At 52.4% G+C, this 14,788-nt stretch overlaps 1 protein-coding gene across 1 annotated transcript in view; it reads left to right on the top strand.

The window, feature by feature from the left end:
* Positions 1–319: 319 nt before the first annotated feature.
* The window catches only part of LOC137316641 (tau-tubulin kinase 1-like), a gene marked incomplete at its 3' end in the record, with an annotated part of 88,719 nt that continues 74,250 nt past the window's right edge, over positions 320–14,788 (top strand). The window contains exon 1 of the mRNA XM_067980491.1: positions 320–357. The remainder of the gene's footprint in view (positions 358–14,788) is intronic.

Below are 14,788 nucleotides of genomic sequence, written 5' to 3' on the forward strand. Positions count from 1 at the left end.
GGTGCATTGTGGGAGTGTCCCGGGAGCGGTGCATTGTGGGAGTGTCCCGGGAGCGGTGCATTGTGGGAGTGTCCCGGGAGCGGTGCATTGTGGGAGTGTCCCGGGAGCGGTGCATTGTGGGAGTGTCCCGGGAGCGGTGCATTGTGGGAGTATCCTGGGAGCGGTGCATTGTGGGAGTATCCCAGGAGCGGTGCATTGTGGGAGAGTCCCGGGAGCGGTGCATTGTGGGAGTATCCCCGGGAGCGGTGCATTGTGGGAGTGTCCCCGGGAGCGGTGCATTGTGGGAGTATCCCCGGGAGCGGTGCATTGTGGTTGCGGAGCGGGGATGACGCCGGGCGGCCGCCACCCGGTGCCCAGGTAGGAGGCGGGTCTGAGGGAGCGGGCGGTGAGCGGGAGGCCGGGCCGGGCCGGCTCGGCTCGGCTCTGAGCGGGTCCCCGTGTCCTGCCGTGCGGTCACACCCCCCCCCCCCCCCCCCCGGTGGGCAGTGAGGAGACTGTGGGTCCGGGCCCGGGGCCCGCGGGCCGAGCACTGCCTGCTGGGAGTTGTAGTCCCCGCCCCCCTGGAACCCATTGGCGGAGCGGCGACCGGAACTACAACTCCCGGCAGCCTCTGCGGACGCGGCGCATGCGTGTGACGGATCGCCCGCCCGTCGGTGAGTGACAGCGGCCGCAGCCAACCAGGGGGAGGGGGCGGGCAGTGGGCGGGGCGCGTATCCAGGGGCGGGGCGGGCCTTGAGGGCGGGGCCCGATTGCAGGAGTGACAGCGGCCGCAGCCAACCGGCGGCGAGCAGGGGCGGGTCCCGGCCGCCCTCTGACCAATGGGCGAGTGTGGAAGGCGGGCGCAGGGAGCGCCCCCTGGCGGCGGGGCGCGGAGTTACAGGCGCTCTGCACTGCGGAGAAAAGGCGATGGAGAGAGTGGGCGGGTGAGGGAGAGGGAGAGGGAGAGGAGCCGGGCCGGGCAGGGCAGGCCGCACCCCACCGCACCGACACCACCCCCTCACCGGGACAGGGACAGGGACAGGGACCCGGCCCGCAGCACCGAGCTCGGGGCCACCCAGCTCAGGCAACCGCGGTGAGTGATGGGGGCAGGGCCCATGGAGGGAGGGGCTGAGGGAGGGGGAGGGGTGAGGGTGATGGGGGGGGGGAGTGGGGTGAGGGAGTGAGGGGGGAGTGGGGTGAGGGGGGAGTGGGGTGAGGGAGTGAGGGGGGAGTGGGGTGAGGGGGGAGTGGGGTGAGGGAGTGAGGGGGGAGTGAGGGGGGAGTGGGGTGAGGGAGTGAGGGGGGAGTGGGGTGAGGGAGTGAGGGGGGAGTGGAGTGAGGGGGGAGTGGAGTGAGGGGGGAGGAGGGTGTGAGGGTGATGGGGGAGTGAGGGGGGTGAGGGAGTGGAGTGAGGGGGGGAGTGGAGTGAGGGGGGGAGTGGGGTGAGGGGGGAGTGGGGTGAGGGGGGAGTGAGGGGGGGAGTGCAGTGAGGGGGGGAGTGGAGTGAGGGGGGGGGTGGGGTGAGGGGGGAGTGGGGTGAGGGGGGAGTGGGGTGAGGGGGGAGTGGGGTGAGGGGGGAGTGGGGTGAGGGGGGAGTGGGGTGAGGGGGGAGTGGGGTGAGGGAGTGAGGGGAGAGTGAGGTGAGGGAGGAGGAGGAGGGTCTGAGGGTCTCCCCGCCCGGTGACGCCGGCCTCTGAGGGTCTCCCCGCCCGGTGACGCCGGCCTCTGAGGGTCTCCCCGCCCGGGACGCCCGGCCTCTGAGGGTCTCCCCGCCCGGGACGCCCGGCCTCTGAGGGTCTCCCCGCCCGGGACGCCCGGCCTCTGAGGGTCTCCCCGCCCGGGACGCCCGGCCTCTGAGGGTCTCCCCGCCCGGGACGCCCGGCCTCTGAGGGTCTCCCCGCCCGGGACGCCCGGCCTCTGAGGGTCTCCCCGCCCGGGACGCCCGGCCTCTGAGGGTCTCCCCGCCCGGTGACGCCGGCCTCTGAGGGTCTCCCCGCCCGGGACGCCCGGCCTCTGAGGGTCTCCCCGCCCGGGACGCCCGGCCTCTGAGGGTCTCCCCGCCCGGGACGCCCGGCCTCTGAGGGTCTCCCCGCCCGGGACGCCCGGCCTCTGAGGGTCTCCCCGCCCGGGACGCCCGGCCTCTGAGGGTCTCCCCGCCCGGGACGCCCGGCCTCTGAGGGTCTCCCCGCCCGGTGACGCCGGCCTCTGAGGGTCTCCCCGCCCGGGACGCCCGGCCTCTGAGGGTCTCCCCGCCCGGGACGCCCGGCCTCTGAGGGTCTCCCCGCCCGGGACGCCCGGCCTCTGAGGGTCTCCCCGCCCGGGACGCCCGGCCTCTGAGGGTCTCCCCGCCCGGGACGCCCGGCCTCTGAGGGTCTCCCCGCCCGGGACGCCCGGCCTCTGTGTCGGGCGCCTGCACGTCAAAGCTCCATTCCTTTTTCTTTTGAGTGAAGGTCACGCAATGAGGGGACGGTGAGAGTGCAGTGTGGATTATGCAGCAAAAGTTAACATGCAAGGCCCCTGTGTGGCCAACTGAAGCTTCTCCATGTGTCTGAATGTGTTAGTTGTGAACCGTGGGTCTCTTGATATCGAGTGAGACCTGGGAGTTGTGCTGTGTTCGAATCGGAATCAGGCCGGGAGTCCTTGCCCTGCAGATGGAGCCTGAGCAGGAAGTGCCAATTATTCCAAAAGGGCGACGGGGTCTTTCAATCTATCGCTGTACGTTAGTGATCAGAGTCTGTGTGAAAGCTGAGACCCCCCAGGGTCGGGGGTTACTGTACGTTAGTGATCAGAGTCTGTGTGAAAGCTGAGACCCCCCAGGGTCGGGGGTTACTGTACGTTAGTGATCAGAGTCTGTGTGAAAGCTGAGACCCTCAGGGTCGGGGGTTACTGTACGTTAGTGATCAGACTCTGTGTGAAAGCTGAGACCCTCAGGGTCGGGGGTTACTGTACGTTAGTGATCAGAGTCTGTGTGAAAGCTGAGACCCCCAGGGTCGGGGGTTACTGTACGTTAGTGATCAGAGTCTGTGTGAAAGCTGAGACCCCCAGGGTCTGGGGTTACTGTACGTTAGTGATCAGAGTCTGTGTGAAAGCTGAGACCCCCAGGGTCGGGGGTTACTGTACGTTAGTGATCAGAGTCTGTGTGAAAGCTGAGACCCTCAGGGTCGGGGGTTACTGTATGTTAGTGATCAGAGTCTGTGTGAAAGTTGAGACCCCCAGGGTCGGGGGTTACTGTACGTTAGTGATCAGAGTCTGTGTGAAAGCTGAGACAATCAGGGTCGGGGGTTACTGTACATTAGTGATCAGAGTCTGTGTGAAAGCTGAGACCCCCAGGGTCGGGTGTTACTGTACATTAGTGATCAGAGTCTGTGTGAAAGCTGAGACCCCCAGGGTCGGGGGTTACTGTACATTAGTGATCAGAGTCTGTGTGAAAGCTGAGACCCCCAGGGTCGGGGGTTACTGTACGTTAGTGATCAGAGTCTGTGTGAAAGCTGAGACCCCCAGGGTCTGGGGTTACTGTACGTTAGTGATCAGAGTCTGTGTGAAAGCTGAGACCCCCAGGGTCGGGGGTTACTGTACGTTAGTGATCAGAGTCTGTGTGAAAGCTGAGACCCCCCAGGGTCGGGGGTTACTGTACGTTAGTGATCAGAGTCTGTGTGAAAGCTGAGACCCTCAGGGTCGGGGGTTACTGTACGTTAGTGATCAGAGTCTGTGTGAAAGTTGAGACCCCCAGGGTCGGGGGTTACTGTACGTTAGTGATCAGAGTCTGTGTGAAAGCTGAGACCCCCAGGGTCGGGGGTTACTGTACGTTAGTGATCAGAGTCTGTGTGAAAGCTGAGACCCCCAGGGTCTGGGGTTACTGTACGTTAGTGATCAGAGTCTGTGTGAAAGCTGAGACCCCCAGGGTCGGGGGTTACTGTACGTTAGTGATCAGAGTCTGTGTGAAAGCTGAGACCCCCCAGGGTCGGGGGTTACTGTACATTAGTGATCAGAGTCTGTGTGAAAGCTGAGACCCTCAGGGTCGGGGGTTACTGTACGTTAGTGATCAGACTCTGTGTGAAAGCTGAGACCCTCAGGGTCAGAGGTTACTGTACGTTAGTGATCAGAGTCTGTGTGAAAGCTGAGACCCCCAGGGTCTGGGGTTACTGTACGTTAGTGATCAGAGTCTGTGTGAAAGCTGAGACCCCCAGGGTCGGGGGTTACTGTACGTTAGTGATCAGAGTCTGTGTGAAAGCTGAGACCCCCCAGGGTCGGGGGTTACTGTACATTAGTGATCAGAGTCTGTGTGAAAGCTGAGACCCTCAGGGTCGGGGGTTACTGTACGTTAGTGATCAGACTCTGTGTGAAAGCTGAGACCCTCAGGGTCAGAGGTTACTGTACGTTAGTGATCAGACGCTATGTGAAAGCTGAGACCCCCAGGGTCGGAGGTTACTGTATGTTTGTGATCAGAGTCTGTGTGAAAGCTGAGACCCCCAGGGTCGGTGGTTACTGTACGTTAGTGATCAGACGCTATGTGAAAGCTGAGACCCTCAGGGTCGGGGGTTACTGTACGTTAGTGATCAGACTCTGTGTGAAAGCTGAGACCCCCAGGGTCGGGGGTTACTGTACGTTAGTGATCAGAGTCTGTGTGAAAGCTGAGACCCCCAGGGTCGGGGGTTACTGTACGTTAGTGATCAGAGTCTGTGTGAAAGCAGAGACCCCCAGGGTCGGGGGTTACTGTATGTTAGTGATCAGAGTCTGTGTGAAAGCTGAGACCCCCAGGGTCGGGGGTTACTGTACGTTAGTGATCAGACTCTGTGTGAAAGCTGAGACCCTCAGGGTCAGAGGTTACTGTACGTTAGTGATCAGAGTCTGTGTGAAAGCAGAGACCCCCAGGGTCGGGGGTTACTGTATGTTAGTGATCAGAGTCTGTGTGAAAGCTGAGACCCCCAGGGTCGGGGGTTACTGTACGTTAGTGATCAGAGTCTGTGTGAAAGCTGAGACCCCCAGGGTCGGGGGTTACTGTACGTTAGTGATCAGAGTCTGTGTGAAAGCTGAGACCCCCAGGGTCGGAAGTTACTGTACGTTAGTGATCAGAGTCTGTGAAAGCTGAGACCCCCAGGGTCGGGGGTTACTGTACGTTAGTGATCAGAGTCTGTGTGAAAGCTGAGACCCCCAGGGTCAGAGGTTACTGTACGTTAGTGATCAGAGTCTGTGTGAAAGCTGAGACCCCCAGGGTCGGGGGTTACTGTACGTTAGTGATCAGAGTCTGTGTGAAAGCTGAGACCCCCAGGGTCGGGGGTTACTGTACGTTAGTGATCAGACTCTGTGAAAGCTGAGACCCTCAGGGTCGGAGGTTACTGTACGTTAGTGATCAGACGCTATGTGAAAGCTGAGACCCTCAGGGTCGGGGTTTACTGTATGTTTGTCATCGGACTCCATTGGGATTCTGTATTGCAGGAGTGAATGGGAAGGGATTGATCCATTGGGATTGTGTACAGTGGGAGTGAATGGGAAGGGATTGATCCATTGGGATTCTGTACATTGGGAGTGAATGGGAAGGGTTTGATCCATTGGGATTCTGTATAGCGGGATTGAATGGCCTGTGTATAGTGGAAATGAATCATATAATATTTGCAGCATGGCTGGAGGCCATTCAGCCCATTGAGCACATGCTGGCTGTCTGTAAGAGCATCCAGTTTGTCCCATTCCCCCGCTCTTTCCCTGTAGCCCTGCACATTTTTTCCCTTCAAGTATTTATTGAATTTCTTTTTGAAGGCCGAATGGGAAAGGATTGGGTCCATTGGCGTCCAGTACAGTGGGAGTGAATGTGATGGGATTTGGTCCATGGGATTGTGTGCAGTGGGAGTGAATGGGAAGGCGTTTGATCCGTTGGGATTGTGTACAGTGGGAGTGAATGTGAAGGAGTTTAATCCATTGGAATTGTGTCCAGTGGGAATGAATGGGAAGGGATTTGATCCATTGGGATTGTGTACAGTGGGAGTGAATGGGAAGAGTTTTGTTCCATTGGGATTGTGTACAGTGGGAGTGAATGGGAATGAGTTTGATCCATTGGGATTGTGTACAGTGGGAGTGAATGGGAAGGGGTTTGATCCATTGTGATTCTGTACATTGGGAGTGAATGGGAAGGGTTTGATCCATTGGGATTGTGTACAGTGGGAGTGAATGGGAAGGGATTTGATCCATTGGGATTGTGTACAGTGGGAGTGAATGGGAAGGGGTTTGATCCACTGGGAATGTGTACAGTGGGACAGATTGTGAAGGAGTTTGATCCATTGGGATTGTGTCCAGTGGGAGTGAATGGGAAGGGGTTTGATCCATTGTGATTCTGTACATTGGGAGTGAATGGGAAGGGTTTGATCCATTGGGATTCTGTATAGCGGGATTGAATGGCCTGTGTATAGTGGAAATGAATCATATAATATTTGCAGTATGGCTGGAGGCCATTCAGCCCATTGAGCATATGCTGGCTGTCTGTAAGAGCATCCAGTTTGTCCCATTCCCCCGCTCTTTCCCTGTAGCCCTGCACATTTTTTCCCTTCAAGTATTTATTGAATTTCTTTTTGAAGGCCGAATGGGAAAGGATTGGGTCCATTGGTGTCCAGTACAGTGGGAGTGAATGTGATGGGATTTGATCCATTGGGATTGTGTACAGTGGGAGTGAATGGGAAGAGATTTGTTCCATTGGGATTGTGTATAGCGGGAGTGAATGGGAAGGGGTTTGATCCATTGGGATTGTGCACAGTGGGAGTGAATGGGAACGTGTTTGATCCATTGGGATTGTGTACAGTGGGATTGAATGGGAAGGGGTTTGATCCATTGGGATTCTGTACATTGGGAGTGAATGGGAAGGGGTTTGATCCATTGGGATTGTGTACAGTGGGATTGAATGGGAAGGGGTTTGATCCATTGGGATTCTGTACATTGGGAGTGAATGGGAAGGGGTTTGATCCATTGGGATTGTGTACAGTGGGAGTGAATGGGAAGGGGTTTGATCCATTGGGATTGTGTACAGTGGGAGTGAATGGGAAGGGGTTTGATCCATTGGGATTCTGTACATTGGGAGTGATTGGGAAGGGGTTTGATGCATTGGGATTGTGTACAGTGGGAGTGAATGGGAAGGGGTTTGATCCATTGGGATTCTGTACAGTGGGAGTGAATGGGAAGGGTTTGATCCATTGTGATTCTGTACATTGGGAGTGAATGGGAAAGGTTTGATCCATTGGGATTCTGTATAGCGGGAGTGAACGGGAAGGGGTTTGATCCATTGGGATTGTGTACAGTGGGAGTGAATGGGAACGTGTTTGATCCATTGGGATTGTGTACAGTGGGATTGAATGGGAAGGGGTTTGATCCACTGGAACTGTGTACAGTGTGAGTGAATGAGAAGGGATTTGATCCATTGGGATTCTGTACATTGGGATTCTGTACATTGGGATTCTGTACATTGGGAGTGAATGGGAAGAGATTTGTTCCATTTGGATTGTGTACAGTGGGAGTGAATGGGAAGGGGTTTGATCCATTGGGATTGTGTACAGTGGGAGCGAATGGGATTGTGTTTGATCCATTGGGATTGTGTACAGTGGGAGCGAATGGGATTGTGTTTGATCCATTGGGATTGTGTACAGTGGGAGTGAATGGGATTGTGTTTGATCCATTGGGATTGTGTACAGTGGGAGTGAATGGGAAGGTGTTTGATCCATTGTGATTCTGTACATTGGGAGTGAATGGGAAGGGTTTGATCCATTGGGATTCTGTACAGCGGGATTGAATGGCCTGTGTATAGTGGAAATGAATCATATAATATTTGCAGTATGGCAGGAGGCCATTCAGCCCATTGAGCATATGCTGGCTGTCTGTCAGAGCATCCAGTTTGTCCCATTCCCCCGCTCTTTCCCTGTAGCCCTGCACATATTTTCCCTTCAAGTATTTATTGAATTTCTGTTTGAAGGCCGAATGGGAAAGGATTGGGTCCATTGGCGTCCAGTGCAGTGGGAGTTAATGTGATGGGATTTGATCCATTGGGATTGTGTGCAGTGGGAGTGAATGGGAAGGCGTTTGATCCGTTGGGATTCTGTGCAGCGGGAGTGAATGGGAAGGCATTTGAGCTGTTGGGATTCTGTGCAGTGGGAGTGAATGGGAAGGCGTTTGATCCGTTGGGATTCTGTATAGTGGGAGCGAATGGGAAGGAGTTTGATCCACTGGAATTGTGTCCAGTGGGAGTGAATGGGAAGGGATTTGATCCATTAGGATTCTTTGCATTGGGAGTGAATGGGAAGAGTTTTGTTCCATTGGAATTGTGTCCAGTGGGAATGAATGGGAAGGGATTTGATCCATTGGGATTGTGTACAGTGGGAGTGAATGGGAACGTGTTTGCTCCATTGGGATTGTGTACAGTGGGATTGAATGGGAAGGGGTTTGATCCACTGGAACTGTGTACAGTGGGAGTGAATGAGAAGGGATTTGATCCATTGGGATTCTGTACATTGGGAGTGAATGGGAAGAGATTTGTTCCATTTGGATTGTGTACAGTGGGAGTGAATGGGAAGGGGTTTGATCCATTGGGATTGTGTACAGTGGGAGCGAATGGGATTGTGTTTGATCCATTGGGATTGTGTTCAGTGGGAGCGAATGGGATTGTGTTTGATCCATAGGGATTGTGTACAGTGGGAGTGAATGGGAAGGGATTTGATCCATTGGGATTGTGTACAGTGGGAGTGAATGGGAAGAGTTTTGTTCCATTGGGATTGTGTCCAGTGGGAGTGAATGGGAAGGGGTTTGATCCATTGTGATTCTGTACATTGGGAGTGAATGGGAAGGGTTTGATCCATTGGGATTCTGTATAGCGGGATTGAATGGCCTGTGTATAGTGGAAATGAATCATATAATATTTGCAGTATGGCTGGAGGCCATTCAGCCCATTGAGCATATGCTGGCTGTCTGTAAGAGCATCCAGTTTGTCCCATTCCCCCGCTCTTTCCCTGTAGCCCTGCACATTTTTTCCCTTCAAGTATTTATTGAATTTCTTTTTGAAGGCCGAATGGGAAAGGATTGGGTCCATTGGTGTCCAGTGCAGTGGGAGTGAATGTGATGGGATTTGATCCATTGGGATTGTGTATAGCGGGATTGAATGTGAAGGGGTTTGATCCATTGGGATTGTGTACAGTGGGAGTGAATGGGAACGTGTTTGATCCATTGGGATTGTGTACAGTGGGATTGAATGGGAAAGGGTTTGATCCATTGGGATTCTGTACATTGGGAGTGAATGGGAAGGGGTTTGATCCATTGGGATTCTGTACATTGGGAGTGAATGGGAAGAGATTTGTTCCATTTGGATTGTGTACAGTGGGAGTGAATGGGAAGGGGTTTGATCCATTGGGATTGTGTACAGTGGGAGTGAATGGGAAGAGTTTTGTTCCATTGGGATTATGTGCAGTGGGAGTGAATGGGAACGTGTATGATCCATTGGGATTGTGCACAGTGGGAGTGAACGGGAAGGGGTTTGATCCATTGGGATTGTGTACAGTGGGAGTGAATGGGAAGGGGTTTGATCCATTGGGATTCTGTACATTGGGAGTGATTGGGAAGGGGTTTGATCCATTGGGATTGTGTACAGTGGGAGTGAATGGGAAGGGGTTTGATCCATTGGGAGTGAATGGGAAGGGTTTGATCCATTGGGATTCTGTATACCGGGATTGAATGGCCTGTGTATAGTGGAAATGAATCATATAATATTTGCAGTATGGCAGGAGGCCATTCAGCCCATTGAGCATATGCTGGCTGTCTGTAAGAGCATCCAGTTTGTCCCATTCCCCCGCTCTTTCCCTGTAGCCGGGCACATATTTTCCCTTCAAGTATTTATTGAATTTCTGTTTGAAGGCCGAATGGGAAAGGATTGGGTCCATTGGCGTCCAGTACAGTGGGAGTTAATGTGATGGAATTTGATCCATTGGGATTGTGTGCAGTGGGAGTGAATGGGAAGGCGTTTGATCCGTTGGGATTCTATGCAGCGGGAGTGAATGGGAAGGCGTTTGAGCTGTTGGGATTCTGTGCAGTGGGAGTGAATGGGAAGGCGTTTGATCCGTTGGGATTCTGTATAGTGGGAGCGAATGGGAAGGAGTTTGATCCACTGGAATTGTGTCCAGTGGGAGTGAATGGGAAGGGATTTGATCCATTAGTATTCTTTACATTGGGAGTGAATGGGAAGAGTTTTGTTCCATTGGAATTGTGTCCAGTGGGAATGAATGGGAAGGGATTTGATCCATTGGGATTGTGCACAGTGGGAGTGAATGGGAAGAGTTTTGTTCCATTGGGATTGTGTACAGTGGGAGTGAACGGGAAGGGGTTTGATCCATTGGGATTGTGTATAGCGGGATTGAATGGCCTGTGGAAAGTGGAAATGAATCATATAATATTTGCAGTATGGCTGGAGGCCATTCAGCCCATTTAGCATATGCTGGCTGTCTGTAAGAGCATCCAGTTTGTCCCATTCCCCCGCTCTTTCCCTGTAGCCCTGCACATTTTTTCCCTTCAAGTATTTATTGAATTTCTTTTTGAAGGCCGAATGGGAAAGGATTGGGTCCATTGACGTCCAGTGCAGTGGGAGTGAATGTGATGGGATTTGATCCATTGGGATTGTGTATAGCGGGAGTGAATGTGAAGGGGTTTGATCCATTGGGATTGTGTACAGTGGGAGTGAATGGGAACGTGTTTGATCCATTGGGATTGTGTACAGTGGGAGTGAATGGGAAGGGGTTTGATCCATTGGGATTGTGTACAGTGGGACTGATTGTGAAGGAGTTTGATCCATTGGGATTGTGTCCAGTGGGAGTGAACGGGAAGGGGTTTGATCCATTGGGATTGTGTCCAGTGGGAGTAAATGGGAACGGATTTGATCCATTGGGATTGTGTACAGTGGGAGTGAATGGGAAGGGGTTTGATCAATTGGGATTGTGTGCAGTGGGAGTGAATGGGAAGGCGTTTGATCCATTGGGATTCTGTACATTGGGAGTGAATGGGAAGAGATTTGTTCCATTTGGATTGTGTACAGTGGGAGTGAATGGGAAGGGGTTTGATCCATTGGGATTGTGTACAGTGGGAGTGAATGTGAAGGGGTTTGATCCACTGGAATTGTGTCCAGTGGGAGTGAATGGGAACGGATTTGATCCATTGGGATTGTGCACAGTGGGAGTGAATGGGAAGAGTTTTGTTCCATTGGGATTATGTGCAGTGGGAGTGAATGGGAACGTGTATGATCCATTGGGATTGTGTACAGTGGGAGTGAACGGGAAGGGGTTTGATCCATTGGGATTGTGTGCAGTGGGAGTGAATGGGAACGTGTTTGATCCATTGGGATTGTGTACAGTGGGATTGAATGGGAAGGGGTTTGATCCACTGGAACTGTGCACAGTGGGAGTGAATGAGAAGGGATTTGATCCATTGGGATTCTGTGCATTGGGAGTGAATGGGAAGAGATTTGTTCCATTTGGATTGTGTACAGTGGGAGTGAATGGGAAGGGGTTTGATCCATTGGGATTGTGTACAGTGGGAGCGAATGGGATTGTGTTTGATCCATTGGGATTGTGTACAGTGGGAGTGAATGGGAAGGGATTTGATCCATTGGGATTGTGTACAGTGGGAGTGAATGGGAAGAGTTTTGTTCCATTGGGATTGTGTACAGTGGGAGTGAATGGGAAGGGGTTTGATTCACTGGGATTGTGTACAGTGGGACTGATTGTGAAGGAGTTTGATCCATTGGGATTGTGTACAGTGGGAGTGAACGGGAAGGGGTTTGATCCATTGGGATTGTGTGCAGTGGGAGTGAATGGGAACGTGTTTGATCCATTGGGATTGTGTACAGTGGGATTGAATGGGAAGGGGTTTGATCCACTGGAACTGTGTACAGTGGGAGTGAATGAGATGGGATTTGATCCATTGGGATTCTGTACATTTGGAGTGAATGGGAAGAGATTTGTTCCATTTGGATTGTGTACAGTGGGAGTGAATGGGAAGGGGTTTGATCCATTGGGATTGTGTACAGTGGGAGCGAATGGGATTGTGTTTGATCCATTGGGATTGTGTACAGTGGGAGCAAATGGGATTGTGTTTGATCCATTGGGATTGTGTTCAGTGGGAGTGAATGGGATTGTGTTTGATCCATTGGGATTGTGTACAGTGGGAGTGAATGGGAAGGTGTTCGATCCATTGTGATTCTGTACATTGGGAGTGAATGGGAAGGGTTTGATCCATTGGGATTCTGTATACCGGGATTGAATGGCCTGTGTATAGTGGAAATGAATCATATAATATTTGCAGTATGGCAGGAGGCCATTCAGCCCATTGAGCATATGCTGGCTGTCTGTAAGAGCATCCAGTTTGTCCCATTCCCCCGCTCTTTCCCTGTAGCCCTGCACATATTTTCCCTTCAAGTATTTATTGAATTTCTGTTTGAAGGCCGAATGGGAAAGGATTGGGTCCATTGGCATCCAGTGCAGTGGGAGTTAATGTGATGGGATTTGATCCATTGGGATTGTGTGCAGTGGGAGTGAATGGGAAGGCGTTTGATCCGTTGGGATTCTGTGCAGCGGGAGTGAATGGGAAGGCGTTTGAGCTGTTGGGATTCTGTGCAGTGGGAGTGAATGGGAAGGCGTTTGATCCGTTGGGATTCTGTATAGTGGGAGCGAATGGGAAGGAGTTTGATCCACTGGAATTGTGTCCAGTGGGAGTGAATGGGAAGGGGTTTGATCCACTGGAACTGTGTACAGTAGGAGTGAATGAGAAGGGATTTGATCCATTGGGATTCTGTACATTGGGAGTGAATGGGAAGTGATTTGTTCCATTTGGATTGTGTACAGTGGGAGTGAATGGGAAGGGGTTTGATCCATTGGGATTGTGTACAGTGGGAGCGAATGGGATTGTGTTTGATCCATTGGGATTGTGTACAGTGGGAGCGAATGGGATTGTGTTTGATCCATTGGGATTGTGTACAGTGGGAGTGCATGGGAAGGGATTTGATCCATTGGGATTGTGTACAGTGGGAGTGAATGGGAAGAGTTTTGTTCCATTGGGATTGTGTACAGTGGGAGTGAATGGGAAGGGGTTTGATCCACTGGGATTGTGTACAGTGGGACTGATTGTGAAGGAGTTTGAACCATTGGGATTGTGTACAGTGGGAGTGAATGGGAAGGGGTTTGATCCATTGGGATTGTGTACAGTGGGAGTGAATGGGAACGTGTTTGATCCATTGGGATTGTGTACAGTGGGATTGAATGGGAAGGGGTTTGATCCACTGGAACTGTGTACAGTGGGAGTGAATGAGAAGGGATTTGATCCATTGGGATTCTGTACATTGGGAGTGAATGGGAAGAGATTTGTTCCATTTGGATTGTGTACAGTGGGAGTGAATGGGAAGGGGTTTGATCCATTGGGATTGTGTACAGTGGGAGCGAATGGGATTGTGTTTGATCCATTGGGATTGTGTACAGTGGGAGCGAATGGGATTGTGTTTGATCCATTGGGATTGTGTACAGTGGGAGTGAATGGGAAGGGATTTGATCCATTGGGATTGTGTACAGTGGGAGTGAATGGGAAGAGTTTTGTTCCATTGGGATTGTGTACAGTGGGAGTGAATGGGAAGGGGTTTGATCCACTGGGATTGTGTACAGTGGGACTGATTGTGAAGGAGTTTGATCCATTGGGATTGTGTACAGTGGGAGTGAATGGGAAGGGGTTTGATCCATTGTGATTCTGTACATTGGGAGTGAATGGGAAGGGTTTGATCCATTGGGATTCTGTATAGCGGGATTGAATGGCCTGTGTATAGTGGAAATGAATCATATAATATTTGCAGTATGGCTGGAGGCCATTCAGCCCATTGAGCATATGCTGGCTGTCTGTAAGAGCATCCAGTTTGTCCCATTCCCCCGCTCTTTCCCTGTAGCCCTGCACATTTTTTCCCTTCAAGTATTTATTGAATTTCTTTTTGAAGGCCGAATGGGAAAGGATTGGGTCCATTGGTGTCCAGTACAGTGGGAGTGAATGTGATGGGATTTGATCCATTGGGATTGTGTACAGTGGGAGTGAATGGGAAGAGATTTGTTCCATTGGGATTGTGTATAGCGGGAGTGAATGTGAAGGGGTTTGATCCATTGGGATTGTGTACAGTGGGAGTGAATGGGAACGTGTTTGATCCATTGGGATTGTGTACAGTGGGATTGAATGGGAAGGGTTTTGATCCATTGGGATTCTGTACATTGGGAGTGAATGGGAAGGGGTTTGATCCATTGGGATTGTGTACAGTGGGAGTGAATGGGAAGGGGTTTGATCCATTGGGATTCTGTACAGTGGGAGTGAATGGGAAGAGATTTGTTCCATTGGGATTGTGTATAGCGGGAGTGAATGTGAAGGGGTTTGATCCATTGGGATTGTGGACAGTGGGAGTGAATGGGAACATGTTTGATCCATTGGGATTGTGTACAGTGGGATTGAATGGGAAGGGTTTTGATCCATTGGGATTCTGTGCATTGGGAGTGAATGGGAAGGGGTTTGATCCATTGGGATTGTGTACAGTGGGAGTGAATGGGAAGGGGTTTGATCCATTGGGATTCTGTACATTGGGAGTGAATGGGAAGAGATTTGTTCCATTTGGATTGTGTACAGTGGGAGTGAATGGGAAGGGGTTTGATCCATTGGGATTGTGTACAGTGGGAGTGAATGTGAAGGGGTTTGATCCACTGGAATTGTGTACAGTGGGAGTGAATGTGAAGGGGTTTGATCCACTGGAATTGTGTCCAGTGGGAGTGAATGGGAACGG

This window comes from Heptranchias perlo, unplaced genomic scaffold (assembly GCF_035084215.1).
Source record: "Heptranchias perlo isolate sHepPer1 unplaced genomic scaffold, sHepPer1.hap1 HAP1_SCAFFOLD_597, whole genome shotgun sequence".
In the NCBI taxonomy this organism is placed as follows: domain Eukaryota; kingdom Metazoa; phylum Chordata; class Chondrichthyes; order Hexanchiformes; family Hexanchidae; genus Heptranchias; species Heptranchias perlo.